This window comes from Triticum dicoccoides, chromosome 2A (assembly GCF_002162155.2).
Source record: "Triticum dicoccoides isolate Atlit2015 ecotype Zavitan chromosome 2A, WEW_v2.0, whole genome shotgun sequence".
Lineage (NCBI taxonomy): Eukaryota > Viridiplantae > Streptophyta > Magnoliopsida > Poales > Poaceae > Triticum > Triticum dicoccoides.
In genome coordinates, this window is record NC_041382.1 from 347,243,234 (window position 1) to 347,256,409 (window position 13,176).

Below are 13,176 nucleotides of genomic sequence, written 5' to 3' on the forward strand. Positions count from 1 at the left end.
TTCCTAGAGAAAGCTAAGTTGAAAGATGATGGTATAAACTACACGGACTGGGTCCGTAACTTGAGGATGATCCTCATTGCTGCACAGAACAATTATGTCCTATAAGCACCGCTAGGTGAAAACCCGCTACAGGAGCAATGCCAGATGTTGTGAACACCTTGCAGAGCAAAGCTAATGACTACTCGATAGTTCAGTGTGCCATGCTTTACGGCTTAGAACCGGGACTTCAACGACGTTTTGAACGTCATGGAGCATATGAGATGTTCCAGGAGTTGAAGTTAATATTTCAAGCAAATGCCCAGATTGAGAGATATGAAGTCTTCAATAAGTTCTACAGCTGCAAGATGGAGGAGAATAATTCTGTCAGTGAGCATATACTCAGAATGTCTGGGTACCACAACCACTTGACTCAACTGGGAGTTAATCTTCCTGATGATAGTGTCATTGACAGAGTTCTTCAATCACTGCCACCAATCTACAAGAGCTTCGTGATGAACTATAATATGCAAGGGATAGATAAGACGATTCCTGAGCTCTTCGCAATGTTAAAGGTTGCAGAGGTAGAAATGAAGAAGGAGCATCAAGTGTTGATGGTCAACAAGACCACCAGTTTCAAGAAAAAGGGTAAAGGGATGAAGGGGAACTTCAAGAAGAACAACAATCATGTTGCTGCTCAAGTGAAGAAACCCAATTCTGAACCTAAACCTGAGACTGAGTGCTTCTACTGCAAAGGAACTGGTCACTGGAAGCAGAAGTGCCCCAAGTATTTGGCGGAGAAGAAGGATGGCAAAGTGAAAGGTATATTTGATATACATGTTATTGATGTGTACCTTACCAATGCTCGCAGTAGTGCCTAGGTATTTGATACTCGTTCAGTTGTTAACATTTGCAACTCAAAACAGGGGCTACGGATTAAGCAAAGATTGGTTAAGGATGAGGTGACGATGCGCGTGGGAAATTGTTCCAAAGTCGATGTGATCACCGTTGGCACGCTACCTCTACATCTACCTTCAGGATTAGTTTTAGACCCAAATAATTGTTATTTGGTGCCAGCGTTGAGCATGAACATTATATCTGGATCTTGTTTGATGCGAGATGGTTATTCATTTAAATCAGAGAATAATGGTTGTTATATTTATATGAGTAATACCTTTTATGGTCATGCACCCTTGATTAGTGGTCTATTTTTACCAAATCTTGATAGTAGTGATACACATGTTCATAGTATTGAATCCAAAAGATGCAGAGTTGATAATGACAGTGCAACTTATTTGTGGCACTTTCATTTAGGTCATATTGGTGTAAAGAGCATGAAGAAACTCCATTCTGATGGACTTCTAGAATCACTTGATTATGAATCACTTGGTACTTTCGAACCATGCCTCATGGGCAAGGTGACTAAAACTCCGTTCTCCAGAAAAATGGAGCGAGCAACAGAGTTATTGGAAATCATACATACTGATGTATGTGATCCAATGAACATTGAAGCTCTCAGCGGATATCGTTATTTTCTCACCTTCATAGATGATTTGAGAAGACATGGGTATATCTACTTAATGAAACATAAGTCTGAAACATTTGAAAAGTTCAAAGAATTTCAAAGTGAAGTGGAAAATCATCATAACAAGAAAATCAAGTTTCTACGATCTAATCGTAGAGGTGAATATTTGGGTTATGAGTTTGGACTTCATTTGAAACAATGCGGAATAGTTTCGCAACTGACGCCACCTGGAACACCACAACGTAATGTTGTGTCCAAACATCGTAACCGCACTTTATTAGATATGGACATTTACATCTATGCCCTTAACTCGAACCCACTACTCAGTTTTGCCCCTAATTTTTAGGTATGCTCAGTTTTGCCCCTCCGCCGTTAGTTTCACTTATAGAAATGCCCTTCTCTGCCGTTACCGTCCGGTCAAAGGTCTTTGACCGTCCTAAAAAAATAGAAAAAAAATCAAAAAAAATATGAAATTTGGTGGGATCGAAGATAGTCATGTCCGCAAGGCGCGTGCACATTTTCATGCCGTTCGGACACTCCGGGAGCTCGTGTCAAAGGAAAACATAAATTGTGTACACATGCAAGCAGTAAACTAAAAAAATAGAAAAAAAATCAAAAAATATGAAAGTTCGTGGGACTGAAGATATTCAGCTTCGCCAGATGTGTGCATGTTTTTATTGTGTTTGGACATCGTAGGAGCTCGTGGAGAAAAAAACAAATTTTAGCTCAAAAAAACTTTGAAAAAATGTAGTATTTTGTTTTTATTCTCTAGAGCGCCTCGTACGTCATTTGATCACCAAAACTTGCAAGCACCTTGTGCACTCAAGCCTCTTTGACGCCAAATAAATTCAATTTTTTTTGAACTTTTTTGCTATTTTTTTCGAATTTACTGTTCATAGGCATAAATTATTATTATTTTTCCTTTGCCATGAGCTCCTACGATGTCCAAACACAACAAAAACATGCACACATCTTGCGAACCTGAATATCTTCAGTCCCGCGAACTTTCATATTTTTTTGATTTTTTTTGCTATTTTTTCTGGATGGTCAAAGTACTTTGACCAGACGGTAACTGCGCAAAAGGGCATTTCTATAAGTGACACTAACGGCGGAGGGGCAAAACTGAGCATACCTGAAAATTAGGGGCAAAACTGAGTAGTGGGTTCGAGTTAGGGGCAGAACTGGAATTGGCCCTATTAGATATGGTGCCATCTATGATGTCTCTCACTAATTTACCGCTATCGTTTTGGGGTTATGCTTTAGAGACGGCTGCATTCATGTTAAATAGGGCACCATCTAAATCCGTTGAGACGACACCTTATGAACTGTGGTATGGCAAGAAACCCAAGTTGTCGTTTCTTAAAGTTTGGGGCTGCGATGCTTATGTGAAAAAGCTTCAACCTGATAAGCTCGAACCCAAATCAGAGAAATGTGTCTTCATAGGATACCCAAAGGAGACTGTTGGGTACACCTTCTATCACAGATCCGAAGTCAAGATATTCATTGTTAAGAATGGATCCTTTCTAGAGAAGGAGTTTCTCTCAAAAGAAGTGAGTGGGAGGAAACTAGAACTTGACAAGGTAATTGTACGTTCTCCCTTATTGGAAAGTAGTTCATCACTGAAATCAGTTCCAGTGATTCCTACACCAGTAAGTGAGGAAGCTAATGATGATGATCATGAAACTTCTGATCAAGTTAATACCGAACCTCGTAGGTCAAACAGAGTAAGATCCGCACCAGAGTGGTACGGTAATCCTTTTCTGGAGGTCATGTTACTTGACCATGACGAACCTATGAACTATGAGGAAGCGATGATGAGCCCAGATTCCGCAAAATGGCTTGAGGCCTTGAAATCTGAGATGGGATCCATGTATGAGAACAAAGTATGGACTTTGGTTGACTTGCCCGATGATCGGCAGACCATATAGAATAAATGGATCTTCAAGAAGAAGACTGACGCTGACGGTAATATTACTGTCTACAAAGCTCGACTTGTTGCAAAAGGTTGTCGACAAGTTCAAGGAGTTGACTACGATGAGACCTTCTCACCCGTAGCGATGCTTTAGTCCGTCCGAATCATGTTAGCAATTGCCGCATTTTATGATTATGAAATTTGGCAAATGGATGTCAAAACTGCATTCCTTAATGGATATCTTAAAGAAGAGTTGTATATGATGCAACCAGAAGGTTTTGTCGATCCAAAAGGTGCTAACAAAGTGTGCAAGCTCCAGCAATCCATTTATGGACTGGTCCAAGCCTCTCGGAGTTTGAATATACGCTTTGATAGTGTGATCAAAGCATATGGTTTTATACAGACTTTTGGAGAAGCATGTATTTACAAGAAAGTAAGTGGGAGCTCTATAGCATTTCTGATATTATATGTAGATGACATATTGTTGATCGGAAATGATACTGAATTTCTAAACATCATAAAAGGATACTTGAATAAGAATTTTTCAATGAAAGACCTCAGTGAAGCTGCTTATATATTGGGCATCAAGATCTAGAGATAGATCAAGACACTTAATTGGACTTTCACAAAGCACATACCTTGATAAAATTTTGAATAAGTTCAAAATGGATAAGGCAAAGAAAGGGTTCTTACCTGTATTACAAGGTGTGAAGTTGAGTCAGACTCAATGCCCGACCACTGCAGAATATAGAAAGAAAATGAAAGGTGTTCCCTATGCTTCAGCCATGGGCTGTATCATGTATGCAATGTTGTGTACCAGACCTAATGTGTGCCTTGCTATCAGTTTAGCAGGGAGGTACCAAAGTAATCTAGGAGTGGATCACTGGACAACGGTCAAGAATATCCTGAAATACCTGAAAAGGACTAAGGATATGTTTCTCGTATATGGAGGTGACAAAGAGCTCATCATAAATGGTTACGTTGATGCAAGCTTTGACACTGATCCGGATGACTCTAAGTCACAAACCGGATATGTGTTTTTATTAAACCGTGGAGCTGTCAGTTGGTGCAGTTCCAAGCAGAGTGTCGTGGCGGGATCTACATGTGAAGCGGAATACATAGCTGCTTCAGAAGCAGCAAATGAAGGAGTCTGGATGAAGGAGTTCATATCCGATCTAGGTGTCATACCTAGTGCATCGGGTCCAATGAAAATCTTTTGTGACAATACTGGTGCAATTGCCTTGGCAAAGGAATCAAGATTTCACAACAGAACCAATCACATCAAGAGACACTTCAATTCTATCCGCGATCAAGTCAAGGAGGGAGACATAGAGATTTGCAAGATACATACGGATCTAAATGTTGCAGACCCGCTGACTAAGCCTCTCTCACAAGCAAAACATGATCAGCACCAAGACTCCATGGGTGTTAGAATCATTACAATATAATCTAGATTATTGACTCTAGTGCAAGTAGGAGGCTGAAGGAAATATGCCCTAGAGGCAATAATAAAATTGTTATTTATATTTCCTTGTATCATGATAAATGTTTATTATTCAAGCTAGAATTGTATTAACCAGAAACTTAGTACAGGTGTGAATACATAGACAAACAAAGTGTCACTAGTTTGCCTCTACTTGACTAGCTCGTTGAATCAATGATGGTTATTCTTCCTGACCATAGACATGAGTTGTCATTTGATTAACGGGATCACGTCATTAGAGAATGATGGGATCACGTCATCAATGATGGTTATGTTTCCTAACCATAGACATGAGTTGTCATTTGATTAACGGGATCATCTCATTAGAGAATGATCATTTAGTTTGTTGCTATTGCTTTCTCCATAACTTATACATGTTCCTATAACTATGATATCATGCAACTCCCGAATACCGGAGGAACACTTTGTGTGCTACCAAACGTCACAACGTAACTGGGTGATTATAAAGGTGCTCTACAGGTTTCTCCGATGGTGTTTGTTGATTTGACATAGATCGAGATTAGGACTTGTCACTCCGATTGTCGGAGAGGTATCTCTTGGCCCTCTCGGTAATGTACATCACTATAAGCCTGGCAAGCAATGTAGCTAATGAGTTAGTTACGGGATGTAGCATTACTGAACGAGTAAAGAGACTTGCCGGTAACAAGATTGAACTAGGTATTGAGATACCAACGATCAAATCTCGGGCAAGTAACATACCGATGACAAAAAGAACAATGTATATCGTTATGCGGTTTGACCGATAAATATCTTCGAAGAATATGTAGGAACCAATATGAGCATCCAGGTTCCGCTATTGGTTATTGACCGGAGACGTGTCTCGGTCATGTCTACATAGGTCTCGAACCCGTAGGGTCCGCACGCTTAACGTTCGGTGACAATCATATTATGAGTTTATGTGTTTTGATGTACCGAAGGTAGTTCGGTGTCCAGGGTATGATTACGGACATGACGAGGACTCTCGAAATAGTCGAGACATAAAGATCGATATATTGGACTACTATATTTGGACATCGGAATTGTTCCGGGTGAGATCAGGCATTTACCGATGTACCGGGAGGTTACCGGAACCCCCGGGAGGTATATGGGCCTTATTGGGCCATAGTGGGAGAGAGGAGAAGGGAGCAAAGGAGGCCCCCTCCCCCCGCCCCCAAGCCCAATCCAAATTGGGAGCCCCCCCCCTTTCCTTCCTCCTTCCCCCCCTTCCTTCTCTCCTAATCCAACTAGGGAAAGGGGGAATCCTACTCCCGGTAGGAGTAGGACTCCCCTTGGGGTGCGCCTAGGAGGCCGGCCCCCTCCCCCTCCTCCACTCCTTTATATACGGGGGAGGGGGCACCCCATAGACATACAAGTTGATCATTGATCTCTTAGCCGTGTGCGGTGCCCCCTCCACCATAATCCACCTCGATCATATTGTAGCGGTGCTTAGGCGAAGCCCTGTTCTGGTAGCATCATCATCACCGTCATCACGCCATCGTGCTGACGAAGCTCTCCCTCGACACTCTACAGGATCATGAGTTCGTGGGACGTCACCGAGCCGAACGTGTGCAGATCATGGAGGTTGATACGTCTCCAATGTATCTATAATTTTTGATTGTTCCAAGCTATTATATTATCAATGTTGGATGTTTATTATGCATTTATATGCTATTTTATATGATTTTTTGGACTAACCTATTAACCTAGAGCCCAGTTCTAGTTTCTGTTTTCCCCTTGTTTTTGAGTTTTACGGAAAAGGAATACCAAACGGAGTCCAATTGACGTGCCAATTTTTGACGATTTTTTATGGACCAAAAGAAGACCCCGGAGTGAAAGAGTTGTGCTAGAAGAGTCCCGGGCCGGCCACGAGGGTGGGGGGCGTGCCCCCCCTAGGTGCGTGGGCCTGCCTCATGGACGAGTCAGGCACCTTCCTGACATGAGACCGACGCCAAAAATTCCTATAAATACAGAAACCTCCAGAAAATAACCTAGATCGGGAGTTCCGTAGCCACCAGAAACCAATCTAGACCCATTCTGGCACCCTGCCGGAGGGGGGAATCCCTCTCCGATGGCCATCTTCGTCATCCCGGCGCTCTCCATGACGAGGAGGGAGTAGTTCACCCTCGGGGCTAAGGGTATGTACCAGTAGCTATGTCTTTGATCTCTCTCTCTCTCTCTCTCTCTCTCTCTCTCTCTCGTGTTCTTGATTTGGCACGATCTTGATGTATTGTGAGCTTTGCTATTATAGTTGGGTCTCATGACGTTTCTCCCCCTCTACTCTCTTGTGATGAATTGAGTTTTCCCTTCGAAGTTATCTTATAGGATTGAGTCTTTAAGGATTTGAGAAAACTTGATGTATGTCTTGCATGTGCTTATCTGTGGTGACAATAGGATATCACGTGATCCACTTGATGTATGTTTTGGTGATCAACTTGCGAGTCCCGTGACCTCATGAACTTATGCATAGGGGTTGGCGCACGTTTTCGTCTTGACTCTCCGGTAGAAACTTTGGGGCACTCTTTGAAGTTCTTTGTGTTGGTTGAATAGATGAATCTGAGATTGTGTGATGCATATCGTATAATCATACCCACGGATACAAGAGGTGACATTGGGGTATCTAGGTGACATTAAGGTTGTGGTTGTGTCTTAAGGTGTTATTCTAGTACGAACTCTAAGATAGATCGAACGGAAAGAATAGCTTCGTGTTATTTTACTATAGACTCTCGAATAAATCAATCAGAAAGAATAACTTTGAGGTGGTTTCCTATCCTACAATAATCTCCTTGTTTGTTCTCCGCTATTAGTGACTTTGGAGTGACTCTTTGTTGCATGTCGAGGGATATTTATATGATCCAATTATGTTATTATTGTTGAGAGAACTTGCACTAGTGAAAGTATGAACCCTAGGCCTTGTTTCCTAGCATTGCAATACCGTTTGTGCTCACTTTTATCATTAGTTACCTTGCTGTTTTCATATTTTCATATTACAAAAACCTATATATACCATCCATATTGCACTTGTATCACCATCTCTTCGCCGAGCTAGTGCACCTATACAATTTACCATTGTATTGGGTGTGTTGGGGACACAAGAGACTCTTTGTTATTTGGTTGCAGGGTTGCTTGAGAGAGACCATCTTTATCCTACACCTCCCACGGATTGATAAACCTAGGTCATCCACTTGAGGGAAATTTGCTATTTCCCTACAAACCTCTGCACTTGGAGGCCCAACAACGTCTACAAGCAGAAGGTTGTGTAGTAGACATCAAGCTCTTTTCTGGCGCCGTTGCCGGGGAGGTTAGCACTTGAAGGTATATCTTTAGATCTTGAAATTGAATCTTTTAGTTTCTTGTTTTATCACTAGTTTAGTTAATAAAAGAAAAAAAAATGGAATTAAGGGTACCTCATATGCTTTGTCTTTTTAATATCTTTCATGAAAATAAGGATTCCGACAATTGTGCTCAAGTGCTAGAAGAAGAATGCATTAGAATGTTTGGCACTAAATATTTGAATGATGAGCATGATTGCAATTTTGTTAGTATGAATTCTTTGAATATCCATAGTACTAATGATGATTGCACTAGTCATGATGAAAATGTCTATTATAAGCATGTCAACTTTTGTGAAATACATAGAGCTTGCAAGAACGCACCACATAGGGAAGATAGATTTCGTAAGAGGCATAAGTATTTGGAAACTAAATGGTTGCAAGAAAGGCTAGATGATTGTGCTGAAATATTCAATATTTATCGCCATCCTTGTGAACTTTGCAATGAACATGGTCATTTAAAGCTGCAATGCTATTTGTTTCATGATCAAATCGTGCCCAAAAATTGTGATAACTTGATTACCCTTGAGCATCAGAAAGAGCTTAGTCTTCTTTTGGGGTATGAAGAAATGAAACATGTAACTAAAGGTATTCCAAAATTTAATCTTGATAGATTTCTTGATTTTGATCTAGAAGAAATTTTTATGTATTGTGCGGTGAATTGCATTGAAAATCCTTATATTGCCAATTACATAAAGACAAGAAAACAAATAGAAGAAGAAGAGAATAATAATGAAAGGGAAGAGACTTCCCAATGCCCTCATATTATTTCTTATGATGAATCAGGTAACGAGGAGGAGCCTTCTATTCAACCAATCTCATTAATAAAGATCTCCAAAAAGAGGGTTAAACCCATACTTAATGTGAAGAAGAAAAAGGAAATAGGGAGAAGTAAAGGTAAAGAGGTATCCCTCCCAAATGATGTTGCTCCTATTACTCATTGTGATGATGATAATTGTCATACTATTGGTGCTATCCATACTATTAATGATGAGAGTGATTATGCTTATGATATGAAAAGGCCCAAGCTTTGGGATGCAATGTTTGACGAGAATGACATGTTTGAGAATGTATTTGCTGCAATTAATGTTTGTCCCAAGCTTGGGGATGCTACGTTTTATGAAGATGATATTTTTAGTCTCCCAAGTTTTGATGAGCAAATTTATTATGATCATAGCATGCCTCCTATTTATGATGGTTATATTGATGAAAGTGGGTTTGTAAGAGTGTAAACTTTAGGAAGTAATAATCCCACTATTTTGGAGGATGTTTAATCTTATTTTGACAATTATGGAAGTGGATTTGGAGAGGTCATGACTTTATTTAGTAATGATTCCACTATCTTGGAAGAGGTTTCAATTGATTATGGTGAGAACAAAGTTGCTACTTATGATGATTATTGTGATGATGCGTATGCTATAAAAAGTAGTGATGATTATATTAAAACTTTTCATGATTATGATAACCCTTTTCCTGAATATTACTATTTTAATGTGGAAACAATTTATAGTATTCGAGTTTCTTATGATACTCCCACTATTCCGAATGAGAAGAGTCTTGCTTATGTGGAGAGTAGTAAAAATTCTATGCCCGTAGATCATGAAAATAATGCTTTATGTGATGGTTATATTGTGGAATTAATTCATGATGCTATTGAAAATTATTATGAGGGAGGAACATATGCTTGTAGGAATTGCAATAATACCAAGTTTCCTCTCTATGTGCTTAAAATTTTGAAGTTAGGCTTGTCTTGTCTTCCTATGCTAGTTGATTATTGTTCCCACAAGTTCTTTGCTCACAAAATCCCTATGCATAGAAGTGGGTTATACTTAAATGTGCTTGTCATATGCTTCATGATGCTCCCGTCATGTTTCAATTCTTATCTTTTATGTGAGCATCATTGAGATCATCATGCCTAGCTAGGGGCGTTAAACGATAGCGCTTGTTGGGAGGCAACCCAATTTTATTTTTGTTCTTTGCTTTTTGCTCCTGTTTAGTAATAAATAATTCATCTAGCCTCTGTTTATATGTTGTTTTATGTTATAATTAGTGTTTCTGCCAAGTAGAACCTTTGGGAAGACTTGGGTGAAGTCTTTGCGATCTTGCTGTAAAAAATAGAAACTTTAGCGCTCACGAGATTAGCTGTCCATTTTTTAATGGAGACTGCGATTAGGTTTATTCTTTTTGCAGATGATTAATAGACGAATTCCTCAGGTCCAAAAATTTATTTCAGAATTGTTTAGGTTATAGAAGTATACGTTTGATACAGATTACTACATACTGTTCTGTTTTTGACAGATTCTGATTTCATTGTGTTGTTTGCTTATTTTGATGAATCTATGAGTAGTATCGGAGGGTATGAAACATAGAGAAGTTGGAATACAGAAGATATTACACCAATATAAATTTAGAATGAGTTCACAACAGTACCAAAAGTGTTGATTTATTTTCCTATACTAACGGAGCTTACGAGTTTTCTGTTAAGCTTTGTGTTGTGAAGTTTTCAAGTTTTGGGTGAAGATTCGATGGACTATGGAATAAGGACTGGAAAGTGCCTAAGCTTGGGGATGCCCAAGGAAACCCAAGGTAATATTCAAGTACAACCAAGAGCCTAAGCTTAGGGATGCCCCGGATGGCATCCCGTCTTTCGTCTTCGTTCATCGGTAACTTTACTTGGAGCTATACTTTTAGTCACCACATGAGCATCATTTTATTTTCTTTTGTTTTGATTTCTGTTTGAATAAAATACCAAGATATGAATTTCTTAAATGTTAGATAGTCTTCACATAGTTACATAATTATTCGACTACTCATTGATCTTCACTTATATCTTTCGGAGTAGTTTGTCCTTTGCTCTAGTGATTCACTTATATCTTCTTAGAGCATGGTGGTGGTTTTATTTTGAAGAAATTGTTAAACTCTAATGCTTCACTTATATTATTTTGAGAGTCTTTAGAACAGCATTGTAATTTGCTTTGGTTATGAATTTAGTCCTAATATGATAGGCATCCAAGAGGGATATAATAAAAACTTTCATATAAGTGCGTTGAATACTATGAGAAGTTTGATACTTGATGATTGTTTTGAGATATGAAGATGGTGATATTAGAGTCATGCTAGTTGACTAACTGTGAAATTCAGAAATAACTTTGTTGAGGTCTGCAAGTCCCGTAGCATGCACGTATGGTAAACGTTGTGTGACAAATTTGAAGCATGAGGTGTTTCTTTGATTGCCTTCCTTATGAGTGGCGGTCGGGGATGAGCAATGGTCTTTTCCTACCAATCTACCCCCCTAGGAGCATGCGCGTAGTGCATGGTTTTTGATGACTTGTAGATTTTTGCAATAAGTATGTGTGTTCTTCATGACTAATGTTCAGTCCATGGATTATATGCATTCTCACCCTTCCATCATTGCTAGCCTCTTCGGTACCATGCATTGCCCTTTCTCACCTCGAGAGTTGGTGCAAACTTCACCGGTGCATCCAAACCCCGTGATATGATATGCTCTGTCACACATAAACCTCCTTTTATCTTCCTCAAAACAGCCACCATACCTACCTATTATGGCATTTCCATAGCCATTCCGAGATATATTGCCATGCAAATTTCCACCGTTCCGTTCATCATGACACACATCATCATTGTCATATTGCCTTGCATGATCATATAGTGAACATCGTATTTGTGGCAAAGCCACCATGCATAATTTATCATACATGTCACTCTTGATTCATTGCCCATCCCGGTACACCGCCAGAGGCATTCATATAGAGTCATATTTTGTTCTAGTATCGAGTTGTAATCATTGAATTGTAAATAAATAGAAGTGTGATGATCATCATTAATAGAGCATTGTCCAAAAAAAGAGAAAGGCCAAAAAAGGCCCAAAAAAGAATTGAAATAAAAAGGGGCAATGCTACTATCATTTTTTCCACACTTGTGCTTCAAAGTAGCACCATGATCTTTATGATAGAGAGTCTCTTGTTTTGTCACTTTCATATACTAGTGGGAATTTTTCATTATAGAACTTGGCTTGTATATTCCAACAATGGGCTTCCTCAAATGCCCTAGGTCTTCGTGAGCAAGAAAGTTGGATGCACGCCCACTTAGTTTCTTTTGTTGGGCTTTCATACATTTATAGCTCTAGTGCATCCATTGCATGGCAATCCCTACTCCTTGCATTGACATCAATTGATGGGCATCTCCCTAGCCCATTGATTAGCTGCGTCGATGTGAGACTTTCTCCTTTTTTGTCTTCTCCACATAACCCCCATCATCATATTATATTCCACCCATAGTGTTATATCCATGGCTCACGCTCATGTATTGCATGAAAGTTGTAAAAAGTTTGAGATTACTAAAGTGTGAAACAATTGCTTGGCTTGTCATCGTGGTTGTGCATGATGAGAGCATTTTCATGTGACGAAAATGAAGCATAGCCAAACTATATGATTTTGTAGGAATAAACTTTCTTTGGCCATGTTATTTTGAGAAGACATAATTTCTTAGTTAGTATGCTTGAAGTATTATTATTTTTATGTCAATATTAAACGTTTGTCTTGAATCTTATGGATCTGAATATTCTTGCCACAATAAAGAAGATTACATAGATAAATATGTTAGGTAGCATTCAACATCAATTTTTTTTATCATTTACCTACTCGAGGACGAGCAGGAATTAAGCTTGGGGATGCTTGATACGTCTCCAACGTATCTATAATTTTTTATTGTTCCATGCTATTATATTATCAACCTTGCATGTTTTATATGCATTTATATGCTATTTTATATGATTTTTGGGGCTAACCTATTAACCTAGAGCCCAGTGCCAGTTTCTATTTTTTCCTTGTTTTTGAGTTTTATAGAAAAGGAATACCAAACGGAGTCCAATTGATGTGCCAAGTTTTGACGATTTTTTATGGACCAAAAGAAGACCCCGGAGTGAAAGAGT